This window comes from Equus przewalskii, chromosome 9 (genome assembly GCF_037783145.1).
Source record: "Equus przewalskii isolate Varuska chromosome 9, EquPr2, whole genome shotgun sequence".
Lineage (NCBI taxonomy): Eukaryota > Metazoa > Chordata > Mammalia > Perissodactyla > Equidae > Equus > Equus przewalskii.
In genome coordinates this window covers 21,802,377-21,809,917 of record NC_091839.1, presented here as the reverse complement: position 1 = coordinate 21,809,917, position 7,541 = coordinate 21,802,377, and positions in this window count along the sequence as shown.

Sequence of the window (7,541 nt, the reverse complement as noted above, 5' to 3'; positions counted from 1 at the left end):
AATTGAAAAGTTAAAATTGTCAATTGGATTTTTTTAAAGACAGACAACAGTCTGTTTTGTACATGTTCTTTAAAAAATAAGGAGACAAAGTAAAAACACAGGAAAAAAACTATTCAAAATACAGTGGCTATATTAAGGTCAAAGTAGATTAAAGAGCAAATAATATGATCAGGGGTAATGAAATCTATTTCATAATTACAAAAGGGCAAATGCATCAAAATGACATTACAATAAAAAACTATGCACCTAGCAGCAGAACTTAAAAACCCCTGAAAAAGACTGACAGGACTGCAGTGAAAGATAAATCCACACTTAGGGTCAGAAATTTCCATGCCTCCTCTCTCAATAATAGAGCAAGTAGACAGAAAAATCAGTAAGTACTTAGAATACTGTAACAATACTATCAAGGAATGAAATTGACCTGACATTTACAGAACTCTGAGATAATAGAAAATATATATGTGTGTGTCTGCCCCAGCTCCTGGCACAGAGCTCTGAAACCCTTGTAATTTCCTAAGTGCTAAGAGCACTAGGAGCATCTTTTGTTCTATTGAAGCGACTCTAGGTGGGCTCCTGGGTGCCTCCTTGATGGGGCTGGTCACCAGAATGGCTAAGCTGTGATTAGAAGCTTGGAATTTTGAGCCTTAACCTTATCCTCCAGAGAAGAAAGGGGCTAGAAACAGAGTTAATAACTGATCGTGCCTATGTGAGGAAGCCTTCATAAAATCCCAATTGTAGGGGGTTCAACAAGCTTCTAGGCTAGTGAACAAATATGCACACCGGGAGGGTGATGCATCCCAACTCCATGGGGACAGAAACTCCTGGGCTTGGGACCCTCCCAGACCTCACCTTATGTATTTCTTCATCTGGCTGTTCATCTGTATCCTTTATTATGTCCTTTAATAAACTGGTCAATGTAAGTGTTTCCCAGAGTTCTGCAAGCCACTCTAGCAAATTAATCGACCCCAAAGGGGGAGGCTGTTGGAACCTCTAATCTATAGCCAGTTGGTCAGAAGCACAGGCAATAACCTGGACTTGTGACTGGCATCTGAAGTGTGTTCGCAGAGGGAAGTCTTGTGGGGCTGAGCCCTTAAGCTGTGAGATCTGACACTATCTCTAGGTAGATAGTGTCAGAATTGGGTTAAATTATAGGACACTCAGCTGGTGTTGGAAAGAATTGCTTGGGGTGGGGAAAAATCTCCACACATTTGGTGACCAGAAGTGTCAGAAGTGAAGTATTCCGTGTGATTGTTGTACGAGTGTGTGAGTAAAGGAGACACACAGGGAAGAAACACAGAGTAGGAAGGAACTGGATTTTTCCCTACAAAAGAGGAGGAAAACTGAGTTTTTCATTTGTAAGAACACTCCACCTAACAAAAGAATTATACACAATCTTTAAAAGTGCACACAGTACTTTATCAAGATAAGCCATATTCTGGCCATCAAACAAGATAAATTTTAAAAGAATTCAAGTCACACAAAATATGTCTATGGCCACACTGGAATTAAGATAGAATCAATAACAGAAAAATTTCTGTCAAACAGAAAAATATTTTCCAAATATTTGGAAAATAATAACCTACTTGTGACTAACTGGACAAAAAAGAAATTAGAAAGGAAATCAGAATGCATTCTGAATTGAATAAAATTACTAAGGAAAAAGAGGAAAATTACATAATGATAAAAGGGTCAATCTACCAAGATGACTTAGGAATCCCAAGTGTATGTGCACCAAAGAACAGAGCTGCAAAATATGTGAAGTAACAACTGAGAGAACGAAAAAGAGAAATACACAAATCCACAATTAGAGTCTGAGACTTCAATACATCTCTCTCAATAATTGAACAACAACATAGAAAATCAACAGGACATGGATGAATTCAGCACCACCATCAAATCACAGGATCTAACCAACATTTTTAGAACACCATCCAAAACCAGCAGATTGCACATTTTTCTCAAGAAGATATGCCAAGGGGCCAGACCAGTGGCCCAGCAGTTAAGTTTGCATGTTCTGCTTTGGTGGCCCAGGGTTTGCCAGTGCAGATCTAAGCACTGTTTGTCAAGTCATGCTGTGGTCGGCATCCCACATATAAAGTAGAGGAAGATGGGCATGGATGTTAGCTCAAGGCCAGTCTTCCTCAGCAAAAAAGAGGAAGATTGGCGGCAGATTTTAACTCAGGGCTAATCTTCCTCAAAAAAAAAAATTTTTTTTTAATTTAAATAACGTATGCCAATATGGATCACATTGTGGGCCATAAAACACCCTTGAATGAATTTAGAAGAATGGAAATCATACACAATATGTTCTCTGCCTACAGTGGAATCCAATTACAAATCACAAACAGAAAGTTAACAGGGAAATCTCCAAACACCTGGAAACTGAACAACATACCTTTAAATAATCCATGAATTAAAGAGGAAGACTCAAGGGAAACACATAGGCTGAAAGAAAATGAAAATACAACATGTCCCAATTTGTGAGGTATAACTAAAGTAGTACTGAGAGGAAGATTTATAGCATTCAATGTTTACACTAGAAAAGGGGGAAAAGTATTCAAGAATAGTCTAAATTGCAGTTAAGAAATCTGAAAAAAACAAAATAAACACAAACCAAGCAGTAGCAGTAGGAAGGAAATAATAAAAGCAAGAAGAAAAAGAATTAAAATTGGAAACAAAAATAGAGGAAATAAGTGAAATAACTGATTCATTGAAAAGATCAATAAAATTGACAACCCACTCCCTAAACCACCAAAGAAAATAAGAGAAAACACAAATAACTAATATCAAATGAAACAGGTAAAATTACTAATATCAAATGAAACATAACCTGCAGACATGGAAAGGATAATAAGGGACTATTACAAAACTCTACACATATATACTTGACAACTTAGATGAAATAGGCCCATTCCTCTAAATGTACAACCTACCGCAAATCACCCAGATAATTAGAATAAACTCTGAATTACAAAGTGAATTTGTAATTTTAAAATTCCGCTCCCCACCAAGAAAAGATTCTGCAGAGACGGATGGTGATTGTTGAGAGTTTAGCTAAAGTACTCCATGATATCGCTTCCTTGGCATCCATTTTGTGTGGCCAAGTGGTCTACAGGGGCCTTGAACTGACACTAGTCCCTCTGTTGAGCACATGCTCTAGATAACAGCCCACAGAGTCACAAGTGTATGTAAGTTTCTGATATGACTACCTCAACCACCCTTGTGAAAAGCATTCTCCCCTGCCTCCCAGGGCCTCCCCCTTATGTGCCCTTTAGATAAGACTGCCCCCCCCCCCCCCCACACACACACAAAACTTACCAAAGCCTTGCTCTTTTTGGTTTGAATTGACCAATCTGGACAGCCCAGTAACCCCAAACCACCCCATTCTTGGACCCTAATAAAAACATGTGCCCCAGGTCCTGCCCCAAGCACCCTGCATTGACTTCCCTACATGGCCCCTTTAGGTGTGCCCTGTAGCTCCTCCAGGACCTGTGAGTAATAAATGTCAGTCTTTCACGTTCTCTTCCAGTCTTTTACTGAACCCCAGCTCACTATCTGACATCTGGGGGCTCTTCTTAACAAAAGTTGATTTAACAGAGTCATAACAGTGACACTAGACAATTCTATCAAATGTATAAAGAATGAATAGCATTTCTACGCAATTTCTTTCAGAAAATAGAAGAGGAGGGGATACGCTGCAACTCAATTTATGAAGCCAGTATTACCATGATACGAAAACTACACAAAGGTATTACAAAAGAAAAAAGAAAACAAGGAAGATAACTACAACTAAATCCCACATGAAGATGCAAACATTCTTAACAAAATATTAGGAATAAAAATCAACAGTACACAGAAACATGGTACACCATGACCAAATGGATTTTACCTGGGATAGACAGCTGTTTCAGTATTCAAAAATGAATCAATCTAATCCACAATGTTAACAGGCTGAAGGAAAAAAACACAGGATTCTCTCAATTCATGGAGAGGAAGCATTTGACAAAATTCAATATCCATTTATGCTATAAACTTTCAGAAAACTAAGAATAGAGGGAAACTTCCTCAGCTCAATAAAGACACCTACAAAAACTTACAGCAAACATCATAATTAATGGTGAAAGACTGAATCATTTTCCCCTGAGATTGGGAACAAGCCAAGGATGTCCACTCTTACCACTGTTATTTGACATTGTATTAGAAGATATAGCCAGTGAAATAAGGGAAGAAGAGTAATTTTATTCAGAAGACATGGCTGGGGTAGGCTAAATAATGCACCCTCAAAGGATATCCATGACCTGCTACTTACAGAGTGTTACTTTAAATGCCAAAAGAAGTTTGGAAATGTGATCTAGTTATGATCGTGAGATGGGAACTTGTCCTGGGTGATCTGGTAAATGTGATATAATCCCAAGGGTCCTTCTAAATAAGAGGGGTGCAGGTAGAGTTAGAGTCATGTAGGAGTTAATGATACGATGGAAGCAGAGGGACTGAGATAAAGAGTTTTTAAGATGCTACTTTGCCAGCTTGAATGTGGAGGAAGGGGACGGTAAGGCAAAGGATGTAAGTGGCCTCTGAAAGCCAGGAGAGGCAAGGAAATGGATACTAACCTGGAGTATCCAGAAGGAGCACAGTGCTGTGATCCATTTTACACTCTATTCTCCAAAACTGTAAAAGAATAATTTTTTGTTTATTTAAGCCACCCAGTTTGGGGTAGTTTGTTGTCACAGCAAAAGAAAAATAATAAAATGATGTAGAAAATCCAAGGGAATCTACTAAAATTTCTAGAAAAAGTAAAAGTTGCAAAGTGTCAAGATATAAGAACAACATACAAAAATCTATGGCATTTCTGTATACTAGCAATTTACACATGGAAGCTGAAATTTAAAATGCAATACCATGTATGATTGCTCAAAAAAGAAAAAGTAGAAGAAATATGTGTAATTCTAACAAAACATGGATGGGACTTTAAGGCTGAAAACTACAAAATGCTGATGAGAGAAGTCAAAGATGACCTAAGTAAACATATTCATATACCATATTCATTGCTTTGAAGACACGACATAGAAATGATGTCAATTCACCCCAAATTGACATATAGGTTAAATGCATTTCCTATCAAGATTTTTTGTAGACAAATGAGATTATTCTAAAATTGAAATGGAAAGGCAAAGGAACTAGAAGAGCTAAAATATCTGAAAAATAAGGTGTTTGGAATCACTACACATGATCTCAAGATTTCTAATATAGTAACAGCGATCAAGACTGCATGGTATTTGCAGAGTGACAGACAAATAGATCAATGGAACAGAATAGAGAAACCAGAAACAGTTCCACATTTTAAAAGATGGAGTACAATAGTCTAGTTATGTAAGAAACTATGTGTCCTAGTGAAAATGGGTAGAATATTGTGTCTTTTCTCTAATGCTGCACATATTATGTGCTTAATGGGGATAGTAATTGTATCTAGAAAGAAAACACTGATGGTATGTTGACTATGATGAAACTAATTCCCCTCTTGAGTTTAAATGAACTTTTTAGGAAATGTTAATGTCATCAATGTGGGTTTCAAACCAAGGCAGGGGTGGGGGTGGGGCAGGTATTTCAGCAGTTTCCACCTTTCAAATATATCGTGATTTTTTTTTTTTTTTTGGGGAAAAAGTATTTGGGGGGGGAGATGATAGAAATATTCTAAATTTAGATTGTAGGAATGATTTCACAACTTTGTAAATGTACTAAAAAATACTGAATTATATTCTTAAAATGAAACCATTTTATGGCAGGTAAATTATATCCCGGTGAATTTGTCTTTTAAATTCATGTTCATTCCTAGGCTCACTGCAAATCTATCTACTATTTCAATTTACTGTGCCCGTTTTCATGGCTCTTAGATGCAGTTTTACATGTATGTCTTTTGAGCCTATTTCAATCATTATTACATTATTTCTAATCGTTTCTCTTGTAGCCCTATATTAATAATTATATGATCTGTAATCAAGAATTTAGTCTCTACACTAAAAAGTTTTATTGCTTACTCATGTTTTGTTTCTAAACCTTAGCTAGCCACAATATTGTTGCAATTATTTCAGTAGTTGGTATCATTTTACTCTTGCTCCTGACTAAAACATGTCTTCTGTATCCATCATAATGGTGAACCACTCTTGTCTCAATAAATCCAGCCTTATCTTGGATAATCTTTCTTGTAGGATTATGTGGTAATCAGTGTACTGACATTTTATTTAAATATCCATTCACTGCTAATATTGGCCTATGAAATAAAAGTATAGACATAATAGAAAGTTACCATAACCACAATTATATATGAAGATAACCCCTTTAAAACTGACAAGAGACTCATAAAATTAAGTACAGATGTTGAATGGTTGAAGGACAGAAATAATTTGCCTTGTTAGGGTAGCACCATGTTTAAGAGATTTGTCTTTGCAGCAGACAACATGGATTCAAATCCTGATTCAGCCACTTGCTGGGATGTGATTGAATGAGTCTTTAAACCTGTCTTTATCCTAAGCTTCATCTGTGAAATGAGGATATCATCAGTACTTATTTCAGAGAGCTGAAAGTTCAACCAGTTATTACACATATTGCATTAACAGTGGCTCTTACTCAGTGTGATAGAAAAGATCATATCAAAATTAAGATCACCTACTAAACAAAAATATATTATTTTGGGGTGGGAACAGATTCTAAATGGAAGATATTGGGTGTCAGTTCCCATGACAAAAGTAGCACAAACCTCATTTTCCCTGTAAGATCCTCTGGCTCTGAATGTGAACACCAGTCATTGGGAAATGGCAGAATGGCCTCCAGGCATTTGGCAATGGAGGTTATCTCCTTGTCACAAACCATAGTTGGAATCTTGGGGACTTTCTATCCTACTCATCATTATATTTTCATTTACTTTACTGCATGCTTGTTAACCTCCACACACTTGATTTTCAAGTACCTGACCATAGCCATCTCCCACATTAAGAGATTTCATGCTGTATGTCAATTATATCTCAACAAAACTGGAAAAATTCAAAGTTACCCAGAACTTAAATAAACAGTAAAGTGATAAAAAGATTTTAAAGAGATTTCAGTTCATCTTGTGTCCTTCTAGTTCCTCCATTGGACTAAAGACTTAAAGGAACTCTTCATATTTATAGAACACCTACTTTATACCTGGCATTGCCTTGTATGCATTTTAATGTCACAAGAGTCTCAATACAGGGCCAGCCACAGTGGCCTAGTGGTTAAGTTTGGCGCATTCCACTTTGTCAGCCCAGGTTCAGTTCTGGGGCACAGATCTACACCACTCGTCTGTTAGTGGCCAGCTGTGGGACTGACTCACATAAAAAAAAGAAAAAAAGAGGGAGATCGGCAATGAATGTTAGTTCAGGGCAAATCTTCAGGGGAAAAAAAAAATGTCTCAAAACAACTCACTGATTTCTGTATCCCTTGGTGTAAAATGGGGAAAATGTGTAAATTAAACATATATTCTGGGTCACAATGTGTGGAAGGAAAAAAGGCTAATAAGAAAA